General features: G+C 34.9%; 1 protein-coding gene and 1 non-coding gene across 9 annotated transcripts in view; one reads left to right on the top strand and one right to left on the bottom strand.

Annotated features, from left to right (window-relative positions):
- NBEA (neurobeachin) overlaps nt 1-26,866 on the bottom strand; it is a 557,443-nt gene that overhangs the window by 225,168 nt on the left and 305,409 nt on the right. The window lies entirely within an intron of this gene.
- LOC112482938 lies at nt 17,577-17,695 on the top strand. The gene has a single exon (XR_003047453.1). It is a non-coding gene; the product is annotated as a 5S ribosomal RNA (ribosomal RNA).

Consider the following 26,866-nt stretch of genomic DNA (forward strand, 5'->3'; position numbering starts at 1 on the left):
AGAGTAGGTAAACAGACAGTAATTAATGAAGGGAAGATTCCCAGTTGTATCGCGATAGTTATTGTTGATGTAATAGTGTTCATTAAATGGAATCTGGTGTTATTTTCACTTAAATAGGGTTCAGGAAATCCTAACTTTCTGTATGTAATTATTAATGTAATTATTAATTACATTTTAGGTTTATGAGAATGTGCTCAATTTTCTTAAAGGGGATCACCCCTTCTCCTCCCCGGAATGGATCACCTTCATAAGCTAGAGGAAAAACTGAATTTACTTGGTAAAGCACAACGGAACTGCTAAGTAGTTATTAGTTTTTCGGTAATAAAAACTATCCGATAGAACACAGAAATAAGTGAAAGGAAGAAATATTTTGCTACAGACAGACACAAGATACAGTGACAACTTATCTATTTGGCTAAAGAATTGGTGGTAATCACTGAAGTCAGGACATCTGTGCATGGCTTCTAATCCTATCAAGAGTTAACAAAAACACAGATACTAACTGACAGACTAATAGTTAAAAACTATTATGTTCTCCACTCTGGACACATTGTAGGTTGTACTTCTCCATCTTTTTTGAAATTAGGCATGCCTATGTGACTTCTCTCAGCCAGTAAAAGGTGAGCAGAAGTGAGTCATTTGCAGACAAAAGCTGTAAGAACCAATAAACAATTTGCCACATTCCCTTCCCTCTTTGTAGGAATCAAGAAAATATGCCTTGATATGGAGTCCCCAGCACTTTGCACCCCTGAGTAATTTCAATGAGCTGAGCTACAGACCTATGCTGGACATGGATATGAGTGAGAAAGAAACTTTTCTTATATTGAATCTATGAGATTTGAAGGTTGTATGTCAATTGTAGTATAACAGAACCTAAGAACTGAATAAATTCCTAGAATAATAATACTTATAGAAGGGCCAATATTAACTGAGAGCTTAGCGTGACTCACATACTTTGTAAGCATATAGTAACTGGTTAATTCTTCATAAATTCCCTATGAGATAAATACTGTTATTAACCCATCTATAGATAAAGGAAGGGAGGCACAGAGTGGTCAAGCAATCCGACCACGATTGAACAACCAGTGAGTGGCAGAATAAGTATCCGTCCTCAGGTAGTCTGACTTCCGAGCTCATGCTACACTGCCTCTGTCTGCAAAGAAAGCAACCAAGAAAATGGACTATCTTGAGGATATTACATTGAAAGCACCACACATGTTTCCTGCTTCTCTATAACCAGAACTAATTACTCTGAATGAAAAAACTATGATATGTAGAGTACTGTGTGTGTACTGTGTATGTTCATTCATTTTTTTACCAAATATTTACTTAACACCTACTACGAGCCAGGCCACAGGCTAAATGCTAGGTACGCATAGATGAATAACCAACATGATTCCTGCCTTTGTGCAGCTCGGTTCATTTTATAATATGAATAAACAAATTAATTTCAAATTAATGTGCAGATAAAGCTGGCTGCATTTTAGAACTAAACTGCCTGAACCCTGAACCCACCTCCCTTTTCCCTGGGTGGACTGCAATGTGCAGAGAGGCTGCGAGTTGTTCACAAACTACTATTAATCGTTTCTCCACCATTTAGTCCTTCTTCTGGCGCGATGCTCACTTTTAACTCACCCTGGTGCCAGAGCCTCCAGAATCCGGTCCCTCTGTTCCCCTGGATCACCTGTGCCTTCCTTTCCTAGTATGTCTTAGGAGTATATAAACTGGTGGTCTGGGCGGATAAACAGCATGAAGATCCATGTTTGTCCTGCTGCTATCTCTGTAAGTTTCCTATTAATACACTTTAAAATGACAAGCTAGACTTTTCTGCATTATTCTTTGGCCTTTCAGCTCCTTTGGCATTTGGGGGGGTCCCTCTGCATACACAGCTGGTTCACAAAACAATTACATTTTTTATAAATGTTAAGGAAAGAAATGAGATACAGTAATAAAATGGTGGGATCCACTTACCGAATAGGTGAACATACAAGTATACAGATGTCAGTATGCCGATGACACATGATTACAAAACATGTTGATAAAACAAATTCTGTATTTATTGGCATTCTTAGGTCTTCTCCATAAAAAAGCCATCAGCCTTTTACTTAACATGTATTATGTCCTATTTAGTCAATACTTAGTGATATTTATATTACCTGAATGCTGTGTGTGTGTGTGTGTGTGTGTGTGTTTGTATATGCACTCTTATCCATACTATATCTACACGTATGCATTTGATATATCTTAAGCCATTAGTACTGTTCTAGCTCTCTCTCCTCTGTATTACTGAGTACTTCATTCAAGGTCTTCTTTCTCTGGCTCCCTAATACTCTAACCTGAGGCTGTGTATGCTGTCTGGTAATTTAAATTACAAACTGATTGCTGGAGCTCCTGAAAAATACATCCTTCAATCTTTGAAACATGTACACTCACACTGTGACATAGTAAAGTCACAGTTCACAAAGTCAAATCCTAGTCTTTAGCAGAGTATTTTTAAGCCAGGCTAGTTTTCTTTCTCTCCACACTATTACTAAACCCACAAGGAAAGATAGGATTCCATAATCAGGATTCCAAACACAGCACTGGAGATGCATCCCAACCTTCCGGCTATATCATTTGCTCTCATGCATATTATGGTGAGTAGGTACTATTAATGACGATTTTTGCTAAACTCTCTGAAACATTTTGGATTCACAGTAGAGGGCGATAGTGATTGATGGATGTATATGAATTGAACTTGGTTCTCAATTAGCTAAAATGAAACTTCAGATGAAAAAAACCCCAAACAACAGCAAATATTACTAAGTGTAGGTCTGACTGCAAAAGATATACTTAATAATGAGAAAAGTTTTGTTAGCAACCAAATCAAAAAGCTAATGACATGAAAAATGAGGAGTCTGGTCAAGGAGGAGAAGTAGGTGAATGCTGTGCTTCCTTCCTCCCATGATCACATTGAAATTACAACTAAATTATAGAATGGTCATCCTGGAGAACCATCTGAAGACTAGCTGAACATAACTCCTATAACTGAGGATATAAAGAAGAGGCCACATCAACACTGGTAGGAGAGGCAGAGACGTAAAATGGGCTGGCTTCTGTAGCTGTACGTGGTGGCTGAGTATTGGGAAGGATGTCTTGGCTGTGGAGGTCCCCCCAGAAGAGCGAGGGGTCCCAGCCCCACACACAGGGCTCCCCAGCCCAGGGTTCCAGTGCTGGGAAGAGGAGTCCCCACAAATTTGGCTGTGAAATTTGGTGGGGATTCCTAGCATATGAGTGAGAAGGAAGGCAACCGGAAACCCAGATGTCCCCTTAAAAGGCCTGTGCACATGCTCATTCACAACACAGGTAACGTAGGCTCCAAGAGAGGGACGGCAGCTCAGTAGGTGCCAGAGACATACAAGGAAAGAGTTTGTGTGGCTTCAGGGAGAAGGCTGGAGGAAGAGCCACCACTGTCCCTGCGTTGACCCTCCTCCTGTGCAGCCTACAGGCGGGCACCATCTCGCCTGTGTTGAGTCCTCCCCCTACACGCTAATTCTGAATCTGCACTGGCCTGGTGAAATCTGCTCACTCCGTCCCAGTGACTCCCCAAGACCCCGCCCCACCTACTCAAAAATTACTGGAAGAATATTCGTGGTTAGGCTACCAGCCCCACTCTGACATTTGGGCAGAAGACTCTTTCAACAATAATCAACAGGACTACTGTGGCAGGCAACCAGCCCTGGCCTGAGCTGCAATATTTCTTAAACAAATCTTGGGGGTCTGTGGGCCTGAGGAGGGCAGTGGCTGGCCTTGGTGTGTTCTGAGACTTTTACAAGTGGTCATAGGCTCAACATTGGCATGAAATCTGAATTGGAACTAACCTGGGGAACACAACTCACCCCAACCTGGTGACTTCCTGGGACCCTGTCTCACCCAAATTGTATAACGTCTGAGGCTTTCTCAGCTGCTGAGCCTTACAGGTAGCAGGTAGGGAGCCTCAGGGCTTGGGGAGCCCTGAGCCTTTAGCTAGGCTGTCCCAGGCTGAGTACTGGTGGCAGCTGGCTTCGGTTCAGAGTGTGGCCTCTACCACATGCCTCTAGGTCTAGCACTGAGACCAAAAGTGGATAGCTCTGTAGCTCCTACCAGGTAACCCTGGGCAGGTCACAGGCAGCAGCTGACCTTGGCCCACATGGAGTCCCTCCCAAGGGGCCCCAGAACTAACACACCGAGGAGCTGGAATCATACCGTAACAGAGAGCACTACCTGATTAGCGCTATAGGTGGAACAGCCAAAGGGTGATCTCAATAGAAACAAGCCTGCTGGAGTGGATTCCACTCCATGGAGTGAGCCCCCACACAGGAGCCCAGACCCTATGGGCCTGGCCATCCTCACAGCCAGTCAGCCTGAGAGTCTATCTCATCCACTAATGTGTCAACAGTGATCAAGGCGTAACTACAACAGGAGGGCACATACAACTCACACAAGAGAGAATGCGGGAGTACCTGGGACAGGTGATTAGGGATACTATGCCACTGGGCCTTACAGGGCACCTACTGCATAAGGCCACCTGACCAAGACTGGAAAATGTAGCAAACCTAACACATAGAAACTAACACAGAGAGGTAGACAAAATGAGAAAACAAAGAAACATGCCTCAAAGAAAAGAAAAGGAGAGAAATCCAGAAAAAGAACTAAATGAAATGGAGGCAAGCAACCTAAGACATACAGAGTTTGAAACACTGGTTATAAGGATACTAAATGAACTTAGGGGGAGAACAGATGACCTCAGTAATAACTTCAACAAAGAGATAGTAAGGATAAAAAAGGACATAGAAACCATAAAGAAGAACCAGTCGGAAATGAAGATTACAATAACTGAAGTGGAGAATACACTAGAAGGAATCAACAGTAGATTAGGTAAAGCAGAGGAATGAACTAGTTCGAAGACAAGGTAACAGAACACATCCAATTGGAACAGCAAATAAAAAAAAAAAGAAAAAAAAAGGAAATTTAAGGGACCTATGGGACAACATCAAGCATACTAACATTCTCATCATAGCAGAACCAGAAAGAGAAAAGAGAATGCACAGGATTGAGAACCTATCTGAAGCAATAATGATGAAAAATTTCCCTAACCTGGTTAAGGAAATAGACATACAACTCCAGGAAGCGTTGAGAGTCCCAAACAAGATGAACACAAAGAGGCCCACACCAAGACACATCAATTAAAATACCAAAGGTTACAGACAAAGGAAAAATTCTAAAAGCAGTAAGAGAAAGGTAGCTACTTACAAGGGAGCTCCTATAAGGATGTCACGGATGTCACAACACTCTGCAGGCCAGAAAGGATTGGCACGAAATATTCAAACTGATGAAACATAATGACCTATTACCAAGACTACTCTACTAGGAAAGGCTAGCAATTGAAATTGAAGGTGAGATAAATAGCTTCCTAGACAAGAAAAAGCTTAAGGAATTCATTGACAACAAGCCAGTTATATAAGAAATGTTAAAGGACTTCTGTAAAAAGAAAGGGGGGAAAAGAAACCCATAAATATGAATAATAAAATGGCAATACCTAGGTACCTATCAATAATCACTTTAAACGTAAATGAACTAAATGCTCTAATCAAAAGACGTAGGGTAGCTGAATGGATTAAAAGAAGACCCATACATATGCTGTCCACAACAGATCCCGTTCAGATCAAAAGACAAACACAGACTGAAAAAGGATGAAAAAAGATATTTCATGCAAATGGAAATGAAAGGAAAAAAAAAAGCCAGGGTAGCAATACTTAGATAAAATAGACTTTAAAACAAAGGCTATAATAAGAGACCAAAAAAGGGCATTACATAATGATAAAGGGATCGATAAATCAAGAGGACATAACCCTAGTAAACCTATTCACGCACCCCACATAGGAGCACCTAAATATATACAAAGCAAATACTGACCAACATAAAAGGAGAGACTGACAATAACAGAGTCACAGTAGGGGATGTTAACCCCATTGACGCCAAAGGACAGATCTTCCAGACAAGAAAGATCAACAAGTAAAAACAAGAAGGAAACGGCAGCCTTAAAAGACACAACAGACAAGATACATTTAATTGACATTTTTAGAGCATTTTACCCCGAAGCAGCAGAATATACATTCTTCTCAAGTGCACATGAAATATTTTCCAAGACAGACCACAGGTTAGGCCATAAAATGAGTCTCAATAAATTTAAGAAGTCTAAAATCATATCCAGCATCTTCTCTGACCACAATGGTATGAAAGTAGAAATCAATTACAAGAAAAAAAACTGAAAATACACAAACACATGGAAGCTAAATAACATGCTACTAAACAATAAATAGGTTAACAATGAGATCAAGGAGGAAATCAAAAGATACTTTGAGACAAATGAAAATAAAACCACGATTCAAAAATCTATGAGACACAGTGAAAGCAGTCCTAAACGGGAAATTCATAGCAATACAGGCTTACCTCAAGAAATAAGAAAAAATTCAACCAAACAATGTAACCTTACAATGAAAGGAACTAGAAAAAGAACAGAAAACAAAGCTCAAAGTGAACAGAAGAAAGGAAATAAAGATCAGAGTGGAAATAAATGAAATAAAGTATAAAAAAATATAAAAGATCAATGAAACCAAGAGCTGGTTCTTTGAAAAGATAAACAAAATTAATAAACCTTAATCAGATTCAGCAAGAAAAAAAGAGAGAGAACCCAAATAAATAAAATCAGAAATGAAAGAGGAGAAATGACAACTGTCACTACAGAAATACAAAAGATTATTAAAAAAAAATACTATGAACAATTGTGTGCCAACAAATTAAACAATCTGAAAGAAATGGAAAAATTCCTGGAAACATACCATCTTCCAAGACTGAGTAAAGAAGAAACAGAAAATCTAAACGGACCAATTACTACTAACGAAATCAAATAAGTAATCAACAAACTCCCAACAAACAAAAGTCCTGGACCAGATGGATTCACAGATGAATTTTATGAAACATTCAAAGAATTAAGACCTATTCTGAAACTATACCAACAAATTCAAGAAGAGGAAAGGCTCCCAAGCTCACTTCATAAGGCCACTATTACCCTAATTCTAAAACCAGACAAAGATATTACAAGAAAACAGAAAACAGAATTATATGCCAATATCCCTGATGAAAATGATGCAAAAATCCTCAACAGAATATTAGTACATCAAATTCAGCAATACATTACAAGAATCATTCATCATGATCAAGTGGGATTTATTCCTGGGTTGCAAGTTTGGTTTGATATCCACGAACCAATTAATGTGACACATCCCATTAACAAATTGAAATATAAAAATCATATGATCCTATCAATAGATGTAGAAAAAGCATTTTAAAAAATCCAGCATGGATTTATGATAAAAATTCTCAACAAAGTGGGAACAGAGAGAACATACCTCAACATAATAAAGGCTATCTATGACAAACCCACAGCTAACATTATACTCAATGGGGAAAAGCTAAAAAGTTTTTTACGTAAGATCAGGAATGATACAGAATGTCCACTTTCATCACTATTATTCAACACAGTATTGGAAGTCCTAGCTATAGCAATCAAACAAGAAAAAGAAATAAGAGGCACCCAAATTGGAAAGGAAGATGTAAAACTTTCATTATTTGTAGATTACATGATACTGTATAGAGAACCCTAAAGATTCCACCAAAAAACTGTTAGACCTGATAAACGAATTCAATAAAGTAGCAGGATACAAAGTTAATATTCAGAAATCAGTTCCATCTTTATATACCAATGATGAATAGAAAGAGAAATTACGAAAACAATCTCATTTACAAGTGTATTAAAAACAATAAAATATGTAAGAATAAATTAAACCAAGAAGCTAAAAGCCCTGTACCTGCAAAATTACAACTCACTGAAGAAAGAAATTGAATAAAATACAAAGAAATGAAAGAATGTATCATGTACATGGATAGGAATAATTAACAGCATTAAAATATCTGTACTACCCAAAGCAATCTATAGATTCAATGCAATCCCTATCAATACTAATGGTATTTTTCAAAGAACTGGAACAAATAATCCTAAAATTTATGTGTAACTATAAAAGAGCCCAAATAACTAGATCAACTTTGAGAAAAAAAAAGGTGGAGGTATCATGCTATCTGATATCAAACTATACTACAAGGCTACAGTAATCAAAACAGCATGGTACTGGCACAAAAACAAACACATAGATCAATGGAACAGAATAGAGAGCCCAGAAATAAATCCATGCCTATATAGTCATTTAATATAAGACAAAGGAGGCAAGAATATACAACAGGGTAAAGACCGTCTATTCAATAAATGGTGCTGGAAAAACTGGACAGACATGCAAAAAAAAAAAAAATGAAATTGGACTACCTTCTTACACCATATGAAAGAACAAACTTGAAATAGATTAAAGACTTAAATGCAAGACCTGAAACCATAAAACAAGAAAACACAAGCAGTAAATTCTCAGACCTTGCTCTTAGTAATATTTTTTTCTGAGACATCTTCTTGGGCAAGAGAAAGAAAAGAAAAAATAAATAGAACTATATCAAACTGACAAGTTTTTCACAGCAATGGAAACCATCACCAAAACAAAAAGACAACCTACAGAATGGGAGAAGACATTTGCCTATCTACATCTGATAATGGGTTAATATCCAAAATTTATAAAGAATTTATACAACTCAACAGCAAAAAAAAACGACCAACCAAACAAACTCCAAATCCCATTAAAAGTGGACAACAGACCTGAATAGGCCTTTTCCCAAAGAGAACAAGTAGACATATGAAAAGATGCTCGATGTCACTAATCATCAGAGAAATGCAAGTTAGAACCACAATGAGATATCACCTCACACCTGTCAGAATGGCTGTCATCAATAAATAAATCAAAGAACAACAAATGTTGGTACAGATGTGGAGTAAAGAAAATCTTTGTGCACTGTGGGTGGGATTGCAAATTTGTACAGCCACTATGGAAAACAGTCTGGAGGTAACCTGAAGAAAACTAATACACTGATTCGAACAGATCTATGCAATTCTGTTCACTGCAGCACTATTTACAATAGTCAAGATATGAAAGCAACGTATGTGCCCATCAATAGTCAACTGGATAAAGAAGCTGTGGTCCATATATACAATAGAATAATACCCAGCCATAAAAAAAAAAAAAAAAAATTGAAACCTTACCATCTGCAGTGACATGGATAGACTTAGAGGGTATTATGCTGAGTAAAATATTCAAACAGAGAAAGATAAATACCTTATTGTTTCACTTATATGTGGATTCTAAAGAACAAAAAACCCCCCAAAACAAAAACAGACTCGTAGATACAGAGAACAAACTGGCGATTGCCAGATGTGGGGTTAGGGACCCTGGGGGAAAATGTGAAGAATTACGAAGTACAAATTGGTAGTTACAAAGTAGTCACGGGATGTAAAGCACAGCATAGCAAATACAGCTCATGATACTGTAATAACTACGTATGATGTCAGATACGTACTAGACTAATTGGGGGGAATCACTTCATAAATTACATAAATGTCTACCCACCATGCTATACAGCTGAAAGTGATATAAAATAATACTGAATGTCAACTCTAACTGAAAAATTAAAAGAAAAATAAATAAGTAAGTAAATAAATAAATAATAAAGACATGAAAAAGAAAGTGGGTAGGAAAGTAAACTTTTTTTTGTCTAAAATTATGTTTCCAGCACGGGTTTCTTATTTTGACCAGAGTTCTGATCTCACTTTTTTGCTTGTTGCTGCTCTCTCTGGGCCACCCATCTGCAGCTTCTGCCTACCTTTTCCCCTGTGTTGCACTTCTTTGTATCATTTTTTGCACCTTATTTACTTTTTTATCAGAAAGAGGAAAAGGTAGTATTATTTGGTTAAAGTATGATAGTATAATCTTAGTCACAGAACACGTAAAGCAAAATCTTTTCACATAAAATATACTACAAAAGAAAACTCCTAGTTTATTCACAGTGAACTTTAAAAAACCACATTGTTATATATTCATTTTAAAGGGAGTTATATCTATTCTGTACGTTTGAGGCCGATGCATGCTTGTTTGATAAAAGGTAGATTAAACCATTCAAGAAAAAAAAGCCTTCTTTCTATCCATAAAATAATAATCATATTGGAGGGCTGATATTACTTTTTTTTGAATGTTGTGAAAAGAAATGTTTCCTGATAGACTATTATTTGATTCTTTCATTTGCCTTTTAGTCTACGTTATTTTCTTCACAGAAAGCAGTTTTCTGAGCATGAAAAATATTTAGGTGACTCCCTTTGCCTCTTGGGTGCACCACTACTCCCTATGATCTGGTTTCTTGGTTTTGTAAGAAATAAACTTGTTTTATAGTCTTTCAAGAATAGTTTTCAATGTGAAAGTGATAGATGAGAAAAATAAGCCCATAAACATCTGGTGAGGTTCTATGTGCTACTATAGGACGTAAGAGCAATGATTTTAGTGTGTGGTCCAGGAAACTGGGCTCAATTCTCACAAAATATTTATTTACAATATCTGTAAATTCTGAATCTTGACTAAAAGAATACAGTTAGGAGCGGAGTATCCAGACAGAGTAGGATGGTTGGTTCTCGAGCATTCCTTATTTTGTAACTAAGGAGAGTCACCCCGGTGGAGCACTATCAATTCATTTCCTGTAATGGCTGTTTCTTAAAGAGGTCGCCAGGTATGAGCCTCCACAGAAGATCTGGTTAGAGTACACATAAAAGTTTTAATGGTGAAACAATTTAAGGGACAATTTGATGTACTTTTTCACTTAATTAATGCTTGCAAAAAAAAAAAAAGTGGCTCCAACATTATAAACAATTTAACAAGGCATTTCTGTAGTTTCCAAAAACAAAAACAAACAAAAAACCCTTTATTCAATGAGCTCTCTGTTAGTAAATATTGAATTGCATTTTCGCTTTAACTATTTTTCTTACTCAACTTTTTTATTTAAAAAATTGGCAACAGCGTACAAAGCTTTTCAGAGTTTGTAGACACTATTTTTCTCACTTCCTGTAGCACTAGGCTCTCAATTTAAAGCAATTTTAGGGAAGAAAGTAATTACTTTAATCTCAATTAAGAAAATTGTAAAATTACTTGTGAAGCATTTAATTCTATATAGTAATTATCCTACTTGAAGGAAGCAGACTATTCTTTTATTCTAATAATTACCATTGTGGTGAATCAGCTTAAATATCTAGAAATTATAATTAAAAATTATTTCCCACAAGACTTAAGAATTGATCACTATAAGAAATCACACAGAAAAGGACTTACTTAATTTTGAGGAATATCTTTATGCTAAATTGTACAGTTTTTAATTATCTTTAAAATTTCATCCATTGCTGTAAAAATAAATGGTTTTAAGTCCCATTATTTTATACAAAAGGTGTCTTAGTTATATAACGTTTACGAATCTTATATTATTTAAAATTATTAAGTTTATGATATTCGCTATTGCATTATATAAACCTCAGTTCTTTCATTTAGAAAATGGGGATAAACAGAACCCCTTTCATAGCTTATCTTAAGGAATGCTTGCAAAGTGCTCAGCCCAGTGTATGGTCCATGTAAGTAGGCAGCAGCCAGGAGCAACAGATAGCTGGAAATAGGTTCAAGTCCCAATCCTGACACTCACTAGGTAAATGACAACTTATCTGAGTATTACTTTTCTTACCTATATGAGACTAAGAGTTCTGATTAATACTCTTTTCCTAGCGCTTGCTACAAGTCCACTAATAAATAGTAATTATATCAGCTGTTTTACAAACTCACACGCATACAGTTGCTTTTCTATCAAACCAAAACAATAAATTTTCCAGAAACTCAGATATGGTTTTTAGAGGTCTAACACTTTTTAATGCAACACTGAACTGTGGTGATATATACACACATACACACACACATGCAGAAGTAAATCTGATATCCTGCTTTGCAGGGTCCACAGTGTCACCCTCTTACCAATTTCATCACTCCCTCAGCACTATTTAGAATCTCTACTTCTCTCTACTGTCCTCTAAGCTTGTGCTGTTCGTTCCTACTTTCATGCTATTCCTCTCACTGAAATGTTCATGCCTTTCTAATCAGCATTTAATTGATATCACAAGCCATTTTTCCTCTAAAATATCCTTGCCTGTAAATTTAGAAATTAAACATTTTACTGTAATATATGGATCTAAACTTTTCATTTACTACTTCATGCATTTATACCTGACTCTCTCCCTAAACTGTAAGCAACAAGAGATCAGGATGTTTGTCTCGTGCAGCTTTGTGCCCCACCCCACAGCATAGTACTTAGAACGGCATTTACAAATAACAGGGATGTGATAATATTTTTTAATTGGATTGTTCTCTCATGATGTTTTCATGTAATAAAAGTAGATTTAACTTTTAAAACAAAATTATGCTAGAGATAACTTGTGGAAGGCAGAGCAAAGCTATTAATTATTAAACACACTTATGCATTTTAACAAATCCATCTATAGCCTGGCCTATTTGGCTTTTCTGCTGATACATACTACGTGGGGTGAAAGCAGTTATCAAACTTCTGGAAATGGAACCAAAAGTTACTACTTGCTTAGTAGCTGATCATTCCTTTGTAGGAGAGAATGATTTGCCAGTGACAACATATTTAACCCAAATAGAAAAATACAACATAGTAAATTAAGAACATGGTAACAATTTAGCCTGCCTTTGTGAAGTTTGCTTTAGGCTATACAATCATTTAAGTAATCAAATGCAAGCTGGCCCATTAGTGTTTGATTCTTTCTGATATTTATGAGGCACGCCAAAGAAAAATGTTTCCATTCAAAAAAGTTATCTCATACATTCGCCTTTAAACTGAAATAGTATGCGTATGAATTTTACAACTAACTTTCTATTTACGAAAGCTCTCAACTTTGTGGGCACTTTTCATTTTGTCCATCCAGAAAACCACCAACTCCTACTCCCTTCCTACTTTTATAAAACCATCTTTGAAAGTAATTTTCTCTCTGATAATAGACAAGGAAGAAAAGTAGCTGAGTACCCAGTAAAATTTTCATTATATTTTTACTTCCTATCTAATTAAATAGATAAATATTTTTAAAACTGTATTCACAAATTAACAATTTTATAATTATTTAAAAAATGTATTTAAATATAACATTTAATTTTGAATTCATTTTTAGTGTTCAAGTATAAAATGTTTTTCTAAAGAATAGCATAATACTTGTGCTTATATAATTTAAGTAAATTTAAACATTCACCTCAATATTCATGCCTCAGTTATTAAAATTATATTTAAATTAAATTTTCTATTAAAATTTAATATTTCAAAAATTTTCTTGTTTACTCTTGTAGTGGTTTTAAACTATTTTCCCCAATTTAGATTAGTTTCCTGCATAAAATTTTACTTTATTTTAACTCAATCTTCAAAATTTAAATAGTTCACATAAATTTAATAAGGAGATTATGCTAAAAAAGATTTGCTATACACATATACACATACTATAATTACAGGTGGACAGTTGCTATTCAGTATTTAATAAATTTCATATTTCCTTTTTTACATAAAGGCAGCTAATATGCTTAAAATAATACATAGAAACATGACTAGAATACTCAGCACAATTCACCAATCCATATCCATTGATTTGACCTTCAATGGAAGTTTATTTGAATGCGAACATAAATAATGAGTATAAAATTATGTACAATTTAGCTGATAATATATGACCTCTGTCTTCCCTAAAGGCATATTCTTTCTAAGGCAACAGACAGATATGATTGATTAATGAACTATTTAAAGACGGCAAAAACCCTTTGCAAAACGCTAAGAACCTTTCCTCTTGTAATTGACTCAATATAAGATAGAGATTATTAACAAATGTTTTAGAATATTATCCATATAGACTCAATTAACTAAGATGTTTAGGGCTCTGGTAGAGAGTTTTCTATTTAATGTGAAAATCTGCATTAAACAAAACTATTTAATTTTCTTTAACTCAACATCCCAACTCAACACCCAAACTCATTTGACCATGTAATACTTTTCTCAAGTAATACTTACTGACAGCCCTTTGACCTTATTTTGGAATATGCTGACAGTGATATGTGATTCTTCATTTAAAAACATTACGTACAATGAGCCAGGAGCCTGTCAGTTTTTTAGGTCATTCATGCCACCTCTCACCTGCTCATGAAGGCAGAGACCTTTACCTGGTCATTGCTGTGTCCCCAGAGGTTAGAAACAGTGCTTGCTGTAGTGCCTGTTTAGAGTGACGACCTGGCTCTAGTAACTGTGTTAAGAGTTAAGCCAACAAAGATTAACAGGGAGTATTTTCTACTTGAGAAGCTTAAAGTCTTGTGGAGAGAAAGATAAAGATATAAACAATATAAACAATTACGATATAATGGGGTAACTGATGTTTGAATAAAGCTCTGAGAGAGCACATGTGAAGGACTTGGAAATTCTGCTGGAAAGATCAGGGGGAGATGATGCTAGAAATGAGCCTCAAGGATAAAGTGAATATAGCAGGGAGGTACTGACCTTTGATGTAGCCACACTAAAAAAGGAGAACCCTAAGACTTCCGACTCTAATAACAATGGTTTCTTAGTGATTTTTCCTTTTCTCCTAACACTGCAGACTTCCATAAATAAGTGAATGAATACATGAATTTTGGTTCAGTGAGATCTGTGACTGCCTCAATCATCCCAGTCTGAATCCCATTCAAACATAACCAAGGAACTTTGCAGACTACGAATTCCAGACAAGAAATGGTAAAATACAGAAAGAGGAAGGCTACCGAGGACTGAGGCAGAAGGAGGAGGAGGGATGGGGCCCCGTGGCACAGAGCCTCAGGCCTGCAGAAAGCTTTCGACCATCTCTGATATTCTGAACTCTATGGCTCTTTCCCCTCATTGTCTTTCTCAAGGTTGTGTTATAATCCTTTAAACTATATCATATTTCTTGCTGAGAAAAAAACAGGGCATACTAGATCTCTTTTTTCTTTTATGGCTCTCATTGAGCTAGTGTATTTTGAGCAAGAAATATGAGTCAGACACCATACTATATTCTTTAAACCAATCATCCGATTTTTAAAATGGTTCTATAAAATATATATTAACCTCCAATTTCATAGATAAGAAGAGAGAGGCTCAAGAAGTCTTGTATCAAGCTCAACCAGCAGGTTTAGTATTTAATAAACACATGCTTATTTAATGCCTATTCTAGAAAAGGCACTATTTCTAGGAACCAGGAATATAGTGATGATCAAGACTGCAATGGTCTGTACCCTCAAGGAGTTCACAATTCTCATGTAGTGAAACAGAAAATAAGTATGTTAAAAAGTAAAAAAAAAAAAAAAAAGGCGATATAATAAGAATTACAAAGAAAATAAAGCTTAGTTATGGAATAGAGAATGACTAGGAAGATTACATATTTAGGGAAAGCCTCTATGAGAAGGTAACATATGAGCTGATATCTCAGCGATGAGAAGGATCTAGGCATCCAAGATAAAAGGTAAAAGCATACTGAACAGTAGAGAGAGCTAGCTGAGAAGGCATTACGTTGAATATGAGCTTGGTATATTTAAGTAGCAGAAGGAATGTTAGTGTGTGGCTTAAGCTTGGAAAAAAAGAAGACCAAATGTATTCTTAAATTAGGCAGTGACAGGATCACTAAGGGTCTTGAAGAAATCTTTGTAAGATTTTAAAAAGAGCAATAATAAGATTGATTTACACTTTATCTCATTCTGGCTGCTGTGTGAGGAAAATTCATACAGGATCAAAGTGGAAGCTGGAAATCAGGTTAGGTAAATATTAGGGCTGTCAGGATGGAGAGAGTTGCGGTAGACAGCATGGGAACTGGAGAGGAGAGGTCAGATTTTGGATATATTTTATAGACGGAGCCAATGGGACTAGCTTATATAATATAGAGGCGGAGGGAGGGGGATTAGAGGAATGGTGTAGAAAAGACAAGAATGAAAAAAGCACTTCCCATTGGGGTTCTGCTTCTAGTTTGGAGGAATTAGGTCCTAACCAATTGAATCTCCCGGAGATAGAGTGAAGTGGGAACCATGGAAAAGAGAATGCCTGGGAAGGGGAACACCAAATCTCATGCTTAAATTCTGTTCAGGTCTCTTGCTGGCTCTTATGTTCAGGTCTCCCATGATGTTCAGGTCTCCCATGAAGATAATCGATGAAAAAAGCAGTCTGAACCAAAATCTGAGCCACAGCCCACTGCAGATGTGACAAAGTATAAAGTCTAAGTCTAACATAGTTAACTGCCTGTTAAAACAATAATGTCGACACTCCTTAGAAGAATGTAACAGAATTCAGAGGTTCCGCACATAACATTTATAGTTTCTGTGATACAATAAACAGCTACAAAGAGCCATAAAAATATGACCCATTTTCAAGAAAAAAAAAAGATAATCGATGAATATCAACCACGAGATGGTCAGGTGTTGGGATTATTAGACAAGGGCTTTAAAATAGCTACTATAATGAAGTAAAGGAAAATATAATCATGATGAAAGAAAGATAGGAAATCTCAGCAAACAGAAAATGTAAAATTGAATCAAATGGAAATTTTAGAATGCAAAGGTAAATATATGAAATAATAATTCATGAGATAGGTTTAATAGCCAAATGGAAATACAGAGAAAGTCAGTGAACTTGAAGACAGATCAACAGAAATTATTTACCCTGAGGAAGAAAGAAAAAAAGATGGAAAAAATTAATAGAGCTTTAGGTATCTGAAGTAAAATATCAGAAGGTCTATCATACATGCAGTTAAAGTCCCCCAAACAAAAAGAGAGCAGGAGTAAATATTTGAAGAAATAATGGCCAAAACTTACCACATTTGTAATGACATAAACTTACAGATTTAAGAAGCTGAGTGATCTCTTAGAAAATACAGACATGCACACACACACACACCCAGGAACATCATAACTGAATTGTTGAAAACCAAAGAGAAAGACAAAATCTTCAAGCCTCAGGAAAAAAAATAAAAGATACATTATGTATAAGAGAAAACATGGAGCCTAGAAAACAGTGGGAAAACATCTTTAAAGTACTGAAAGCCCATACTATTCTATATACTATCCTATACTATATACTATAAGCCCAGAATTCCATATCCAGTGAAAAATATCCTTTAGAATGAAGGAAATTTTAAAACAACCCTCTCTGAATATACAGAACGAGTAGACAAAAAATTCAGTAAAGATGTAGACCATCTGGACCACACTATCAATTACTTTGACCTAATTTAAATTTGTAGACTAATTGTTTGATGACTGAAGAATGCACACTATTTTCAAGTGTACACAGTACATTTGCCAAGATACACCATATATACTGAGTCATAAACTAATCTTACAACTTTATATAACTGAAATTATATAGAGTATATTCTTTGGCTATAATGAAATAATAAGATATAGTCACAAATTAAACTCACTTATAAATAATATATTAGTTATAAAAGAAATTATAAGTAGGAAATATTTCAAACTTGCTAATGAAAGTTAAATAGATGTGTCTACGGCCATTCCACCCTGAACGTGCCCAATCTCGTCTGATCTCGGAAGCTAAGCAGGGTCGGGCCTGGTTAGTACTTGGATGGGAGACTACCTAGGAAGACCAGGTGCTGTAGGTGTTAAAAAAAAAAAATAAGTTAAATAGATGTGAGATGAAGCTAATGAAGTGCATAGAAGGAAATTGATAGCCTTAAATACTTATAGTAAAAAAGAAGGTCCAAAAGCAACGACCTAAACTTGCATCTCAAAGAATTAGAAAAAGAATGTAAAGTAAAACTAATATAAGCAAAATAAAGACAATAATAAAGGTGAGAGCAGAAATCACACATGATTATCTGGCAGAGAATCTGTTAATCTAGCTCATCCCGATTCTAGGACAGGTTTGGAGATCACCCAAGAGCTGGCTCTCTGTTCTGTGTTGATACATATGCACATGTTTTTTGAAGGAGACAGCAGGATCTAGAGTCACTAGCACGATTTAGAAAATGCTTGTTTTTACAAGTTCGATCTATTGGAGTTCTTGCTCATGTAGCAAGAAAAATACGTTTATATGAATTTGTTGGTCGATTGGAACTGAACCACTTTTGATTTGAAAAATCTTTACAATAATGACTAAAGAAAAGCTCAGAGTTTGAACACATAACAGCTTTCCTGTGATACATACATTTTCATCAATAATCATAAACATACTAAGCTCTTCTGGAAGACCAAACAGAAAGAAGGAAGGAGAGGGAGGGAGGGAAGAAGGAGAGAATTACATCTCCCCTTGTGTCCTAGGGAGACAATCCTTTTTTTTCAAGGGTAAAGAAATATGTAAGTTCCTGATCCCAGAGCAATGCTTTCAGATCTGTCTAGTGTTCCCTTGTATGGTGGAGGTGGACCAATCCATCAGTGATGGGGAGCAAGACAGGAAATGCTTAATAATCAGTTAAGACATTTTCTGAATTCTATTCATCTGGTCCTTGACTACACAAAGAGGTGTACGTATGTTAAACAAACATCCCTTTTAAAAGGGTATGAAGTACTGTTTCTCTGTATCTGTTTAAGTATGATATAAAATAGCTGAAATAGGAAGGCAAGCCTTAGTTACCAAGATATGCTACATATCATATTAGAATACCTACAATGGGCTCTTGGTCTGTAAGATGAAACGGGCAGCAAAAGTGGTAGTTGCAATGTTTAACAAATATCCACAGGGAAAATAAGCCAATGAGAGAGACTCCTCTTAAAGGTGCAGAACTGAGTTTAGGTTTGCTGTGTCTAATCAAAAACAAATATATATGGAAGGGAGGCAGAATTCAAGATTAAACAAGGTATTTGTATAACTACTTCCTTTAACTTGAAAAAAAAAGGAACTGAAATAATATTTCCAATTGTCTCAGTGTTTTACTTTACAGCTGCAAACCAGTATACTCTTGATAGTATATACATATATAAAAATTTCAAATAAGAAAAGTATATTTTAGTGGTACTCAAATTTTCCATAAATACTTGAAACTAAATACAAAAGGGCCTCTAAATTTAAATGATCTAAATATAATAATCAGAACATTTTCTGGAATAAACGAGTATTCCAATGATGCTTTGGATTCCAAAGTTTACCAAGCCCCCACCCCCCCAAAAAAAAAATCAAAGAAAAAAATCATATTAAAGGATATTACTTTAGAAGTCTGAAAACTGATTTCATACTACATATTCCATGACACGTAATTATCCTAATTTTTGGAGTATTGCATTTATAATTTGCTTCATTAGAATGAAAGTAAAATCCAGTAAGAACTATTAATTTTAAGTTTGGGTAGGCTACAAGAATTTTCAGAATCTTGTCGTATGTGCTAAAAATGTGTTTTGAGAGGAAGCCTCCACTGCTGCTCTAGGATAACTCTAGGCAACTACATAGAGCTCTTTCCTCCAGCAATTACTGTTCTTCGACTTTAGGATAACTAGACAAATTATATGGATTAAACACAATTTTAAAACCAATCAGCCATAGTGGTAGGGGTAGTCTAGTCTAGGGAAGTTGTGAAAAGAGTAGCTTCTGAGAAAGAAGGTGGATTATAATTTCTGAATGGGACTCAGCTAGGAGTCCCAGAGAGCCAGAGGTGCTAGCTCTAGAAAGCCAAAGTAAAATGATCACAGAAAAGACTTCCCCATGGAACATCCAGCTGTGACCTGGAAGGCCATCAACAATCACAGTGTGCCCTAACCAGGACCTCCCTTCTGAATACTGCTGACTCTACTCAGTCTTTATCTTCTGTGCTTCAAAACACCTTTGGTTCTGGGCAAGATCACCATCTTTAGTTTGAAATTATCTAAGGAAAAGAAAGTTCCATTTATCTAAACACCTGAGTTTCTTATTTCCCTTCTGATCGCTCCAGGTCTCTTGGCAACTCGATTTGCTATTTTCATTGTTAGTATGGTTCTTATCCAAAACCCTTGGGATTGAGTATGTTTTCAAATCAAAGTTTTTCCAGCATTAGAGAATTACTGAAATGCAGCTGCTCTGTACCATGTGCCACTCTGGTAGCATTGTGGTTAGTACGTCATAATTACAGAAATTAATATTTTTGCAAAAAATGTATAAACATTCACACTAAGTGGGATAAATAAAGACAACAAATAGCCACATATTGGTTTAAATTAAGTTTTGTCACCAGATACGTTTCCATAAGCACATGAAAAAATGTATGGTTTTCAGAACTTTCAAAAGAATTAGAGACCTATAACAAATTCTAGTAGTGAAACTCATTTCCATTTGATGCAAATACTTAAGTGAGTGCAAAGTTTCATTAAGTTCTTTTATTTTCCAGTAATGTTATTCAGTTGTTATATTATGGTTCTAATAAGTAAACATAAATCTTTTTGTGTGCTTTCATTTTCATAATCAATGATATAATAATATTAGCCTCCTTGAGGCTAAATAAGGTTAATAAAAAATATCACATATAAAAATATGAATGATGGCTTTGTAGGAAAGTTTATTTTTATTGATTCATTATATAAAACCCAAGAGAAACAGTATGCTTGTGATGCCTCTTTACCAATCAGTCTGCCTCTCCAGGAGACAGGTTCTAGCACTAACACTGACTAGAGTCATATTAACAAAAGTGGCATTATATGTCATACGCATACATTGAGATGCGAGGGAAAACTAAATTCAGTCACAGAGAAAATTAATTTACAAAATTAACATATACGTAATTATATCTGAAGACTTAGCAAGAACTTCATAAACTGACAGACAAGTTTGCAACCAATGACAAGAAAGTCTTCAACTAATACGTGTAAATTTCTTAATTTCACTCTTCTGGATGTTTTAAGTGTAGTTCTTATAAGAATTATGTAGAGAACAGAAATATCCCTTTTGAAGTCCCTTCATATTCCATGCTTCCACAATTCTTATTTATTTGTCAATATACCCTGTGCACCTGCAATTCTTATTTATCAATATACAGCTATGTAAACTATAAGCATACATACACACATACACGTAAATATTATATTCTTTTAAGCAAAGCTTAATATTAGATTAATATGGAGCTAAATAACAAAACGGGGTAAACTCGTAGCACGTATAATGAATTTGTACATTTTTAACTATCCTCATTTTTCACAGTCTTTCTAAATTATGTCTCTCCTTTTTATTTACACTCTTTACATCTGTGTTAACTGGCATATGACTGCAATTTCAAATCTCCCATATGTACAACATACATGAAAGTCAGCAATGAAGAAAAGAAGGCTAGGGATATCCTTACGCTGAGTTATTATCCCTAGAAACCTTTAAGCTACATGTAAAGCTTTCTTATGGTGGATGACAAGTGCTTTGCGGCCTTGTAGGTAATAAGCTTCAGAAATAAAACCATCGCTCCTACTCGACTAGACACTTTTGTATAGCAACGGTATTAACAAAATCATGATATGAACACTGATACCATGGAATGTAAAAAAGTAAAGATAATATGGTTCGAAATTCTTCAAAGAAGTAAAATTCAAATTTAAAAAGTGGTGCTTTCTTTGCTTGCTTGATAAAAACAATATGATTTTCTAAAATTCTCCTCAAGATAACGCATCAATGCCATGTGACCTGTGTTTTCGGGAAGTCTGTCGTCTCTAAACTAGCAGGGCCCCCATGTCAGTCTCCACTTCCCAAGATCCAATTTTCCTGAACTTCAGCCTCCTACCCACCCCAGGACCTCGGACAGATGACAGTTTGTGCTTTAGCTCCTTTCCTTTGCAGGCGGAGATTCCCAATTGCTTGTTTACTCCAGTATTTCAGCAAACATTGCAATTCCATTAATTGCTGGTCTGGGAAAGGACAGGAAAATCTACTTTACAGAATTTAGTATCTTTCAAAATATCGTATCTTGCATTTTATTGCATCTGGCTTCAAATGGATCAAAGTCTCGAAAGAAAGACTGCTGTTAAGGACCGTACTGTACCTTTGAGGAATTAGAAAAGATCCAAAATACATCTACCTTGAGTGCCAACTGTATTGATTTTGAGGAAAAGATATTAGCACTGGAGAGTCTTACGTCGGCTAACTTCCTGAGTATTTATATCACTGGGACTGCTTTACTGCAGCTAGAAGAATAAGTACACATGACTTTGAAGTAATAAATAAATGGATTCATCTTACATGCCAATAAATTTTAAAAAATCAAAATATAAGTTAATATTAAAAAGCCATATTAGGAGAAATATTGTACGAATGTAAATTCTAAAACGAAGACTACATATCAGAGTACTGAGTGCTACTTATTTGTGGACCTTCCCTCTTTCAGAAAGCACACACACAGATGCACACACACCACAGACAGAAGCCACAGAAAACAGCAGAAGACGGGTTATTTATTAGAACAAAAATGTACTCTTAGTCACAAAACTACCATAGCAAATGAACTAAGACAGAATAATAAAATTAGTATAATTAGCTAGCAGTCGAACCATTTACAAAATAAGACCACTTTATCTGTGCTCTTTTCTTTTCAGAATCCAATAAACTGCCATTATATTCCTTCCAAATGGTTCCATTACAAGGATTCTATAACAACAGTCTAATCTCTTGATAATTATAATAAATGCTTGTAATCAAAGCAGAAACCATTTAAAATAGAAAAGAGAAAGGCTGTTTTCCATCAAACTCATTGTAGTTCCGTGACCTTTGAAGCATTCAGCTACAATACAGCTTTCTATCTAATTTTGTTCAAAGAAATATTTAAGAAAATACATGATCGATGATAATTTAGATTGAGGTATTCCAGCATTCTTCGTTCCAGATTTTTAAATTGTATGAAGATTAGAATAAAGAAACATCTTTATTTAGAGTATAAATTTTTGCTTCGAGTTTAAGTTTCTAGAATTCACATGATAAATGACTTGATTAGAGACATAATATTTCCTTCAGGGGAACAAAAGCAATAGTTATTTTAGAACACTATAACGATGAGCTATGGCTTTAAGGAAGTATTATTTTCCTAGCAGACAGCACATCTCAACACAGAAGTTAGGCTGTACTTACTTGAATAAACCATGATTTCCAGAGATCACATAAGTAACTGAAGGCTGATAAAGTTACGGGAAGTGACTATATAGGATCAGAATGGCTTTCATCTGCATTTTGTTAGACCAAGCATTGATTTCACTTTTCAACTGTGAACAGCAAGAGGCCAGCTGTGGCCAGAGTGAGAGAAAACCGTGAACCAGGGTGACACTAGAGGGGGCAGTGCTTGGGGGAAAAAAAAAAAAAAGAAAAAGTAATACTTTTTAATAAGTCATAGCAAGAACTCTACACATTCTAAACGTTTCGAAGAAATATAGAGGGGTTTTCATAAGCTATCAAAAGTGATGGATCTAATTTATGACAAAATGAAACCCTTGTGCTCGGTTGTGGGAATAAACAGAATTAGGAGGAGAAAATAAACAACGAGAAGGAAAATATAAAATATATTGCCGTCAAGGCAGAAACAACTACATATTACTTGGCATTCCCAGATGTGCTAAGAGGAAATTTTTGAGGGCACACTGAAAAGCAATGTTCCCTTTGTGAAATCTTTCACATTTATTTAACTAAGCACAATCATTGAAAATGACCTTTATCCAAACCCCTCACAGCGGTCTTAAAATGATCTAAAATGACTGCCAGATATTCTTTAAATAACATTACTTAACTAAAAGTCATTACCCAGGGGCAATATTAAAGTACTGGCAAGTAAATACAGATCTATTTTCAGCAAAATATAACATAAGCTTAATGAAAAATTGATAACACATTAAACATCTTTGTCAGAAAGCTAACAAATAATACAAATTATCTTAGGTTTTCAGAATGGGTAGGGAACGTATGGTTTTCACATCCAAGGCAACTCATTTGCTCTTAGTGGAGAAAAGCATCACAGAAAAAGAATCTGAACAATTGAAATGTTGTTTAATACTTAAAATTGTAAAAAAACAAAAAAGTTATATTCAGAGAATGGTTCCCAAAACATATTTTAACTAAATTTTTATATTTACCAAATGTCATAAATTTCAGAAAACAGATTTATTTATTAAATGATTCTTCCTATTTCGAAATAAGTGTATAAAATTTGACCACCTCTCTCTTTTCTTTTTAAATTTACACTCAAGGTAAGATCAAAGGCTACCTAATACGACTAGGAATGGAGAGAGAGATAAAAGCTTAGGTCAGGAATAATTGATAGTTTATTAAAAAGGTATGTATTTATGGATTCTAAATTTTTTAAAATTCCATTGTTTCACAATGCATTTCTGTTTCGGTTAGCAAAAACTGGACATACTGTGAGGGTGGGGGGGGGTTTCTTGTATTAAGAGCACCATTAGTTCAGTAAATCACGGCTGTGAGATAAAGATGATTACTGTATCTCCTTGATGGGAAGGAGAAGGGGAGAGGAGGTTCATTTTACCACAAAGCAATTACGCTGAGCCCGAACGTTACCATTTATCATGGCTGAAAGATGACACTCACTGTTAGCCAAGGGAAACTGCTACTCAAATGCTCCTTTCTAGATCAATACACCCGTGTGTGTGCTTTTTTTTTCCTTAGCAAAAAGTAATTACACAACAGAAACTTCACAATCAATACCTTCTCAGGCTAACTTAAAGTCAGCTATATAGGTGTGAAGGTATGGCACTGTGACCTGTCACAGAAGTCTACCCCATTAAGTCTAAATTAAGCCTGTTTTTCTGTGCTGTCAATCAAATCTTTCCTAGTATTATTTCAAGTCCTCGATATTGGTTCCTCAGAAATAAAGTATTGGCACATTTTGCTTTTGTTTTGTCTTTTGTTACTAAAGGATACCAAGTTACTACTGACCACATAACAGCATAGGAGAGTTACCATTAATTAACCTATTAGTGTTTTTCAAGGAAATAAAAAGAAAAAAAGAAAAGAACAAAAATCGATTCACAAGGGAAAAACAATCAATGTCCTCACTCAGTGAAACCTGAAATACTTCTGGAAGCCTGTTTCCTCATCTTCTGGTTGAAGCTCTGACCTTCTTTGAACTTCTGAGATCCAAAAACAGAACAATCTACAATTTTATAACGTACAATTGAATTTTTCTCAAAATAAACAAACCTTGCAGTTAGGGAGGTAGATCACGGATGATGATACGAATGTTTACTGTATATACACAGATTAAAATAGGTGTTAACAATCATTTGAAAATATATCCAAATGTCAATTTGACAACTGCTTTCTGTAAGACAGAGCTTAGTCTTATAAACCAATCTAATATATCAGAAGAGGTTAAAGGGCATGAAAAAATCACTCCTTCAGTGAAAAAAAATTTGACATCCAATTTTCAAGCTGATTTATCAGTAGAAAGCTAAAATTGATAGGTTGCCATTACTGGGGAGTAGCCTGTCTAAGAAAGCCGTTACAAAACCTCTCATTTTGATTTAGCCACAATAATCAATACAAACCTATACTGTTTCAATTTTTAAAACATTGATCTTCTGCTATAAGCTTAGTGCAGCCACATTTATCAACAGTCATAAAAAAAACCCTCAATTTATTTTTAAACAAAGGTTCAGAAAATAAAATGATCAAATAAAATTCAGGTTTACTTGCCTTGTTGGTTAATCATTGTCATAAAAAAAATGTTTAACCTAGTTCATTAAGAAATTGAGTTAAAGTTTTTATATTTTAGGTAATAACTACTATTTTTCCCTTTGTTCTCTATTTTAACTAGTCCAGTGTTATCTCGAGTTTCTCAGTTATTTAACTCTCGTATCAGGTTTTCCTAGAGTTATTTTATCCTAAGTTATTCTATGCAGTCACAGTTAAAAAGAGAAAAAAATTAGAGTGAATTAGTATTTAATATATGAAATACTTTTTGTTAATAAACAGCCAAAAGTGGGAGCAGAGAATGACCAAAACATTTTAAAAGAATTTCAGACTATGTAGTTGAAATATTTAGGGGGCAAAGAGGACTTAAATACTTCTCGTTCACAACCATATGAATGAAAATCCTGCTATTAAAATAGGAGTTTTGCTGAAAGTCATCCATCCTGTTCTGGGAGATTCAAAAAAGAAAAAAAAAGCAAAAATCCATATGCTTTGTATTTGTTGTCACACCATTAGTATTTTATTATAAGGTCCTTTTTTTTTTATTAAGGATCTAGAGGAAATGAGCAGAGGAAATGCTTTTATGGAACAATCCTTTAAAAAATTTTCCAAAATGACATCATTTAAGTTCAAGTTATATCGTATATTTTATAAATATATTTATTTTAAATTTAGTAATATATATTTTCCGCTATATTTAAAATATATATATATTTATATTTAAAAAATTGTGCTATTAATTTAAGTACTTATGCAAACATGAAATGTCATATTTACTGTGGGTCTCTACAGAAAATTATATAAAATATTACAAGAAAGTGGAAGGGACAGGGAAATGATGTAAATCATACATATTCGCTGTTATTTATTAAGATCCCCTTTCCACATATGCGTGGCATGGTGGTGAGCCCTGTACAAAGTCAGAGAGAAGTGAATTCAGTCCCTGCCTGTTAGTATGAAAAAGAGATCAAGAGGTTTTATTGATTAGTTACATATCACAGATAAAACATTTCCAACTAACATGTTAATAAGCAAAAGAAAATATTAATTTCTTAATGTTGCAAATACAGAAACATATGACTTGTATTCTTTAACCAGGCAAAAAGTAAAATGGTTAAACAAAAGAAAAGCAAGACAAAATTCAGTTACTATATAAAAATTGTGAAGTTACAAATTTTTTTAAATTTACATTATAATTAAA

This window comes from Pteropus alecto, unplaced genomic scaffold, assembly GCF_000325575.1.
Source record: "Pteropus alecto unplaced genomic scaffold, ASM32557v1 scaffold16, whole genome shotgun sequence".
Classification (NCBI taxonomy): Eukaryota; Metazoa; Chordata; class Mammalia; order Chiroptera; family Pteropodidae; genus Pteropus; species Pteropus alecto.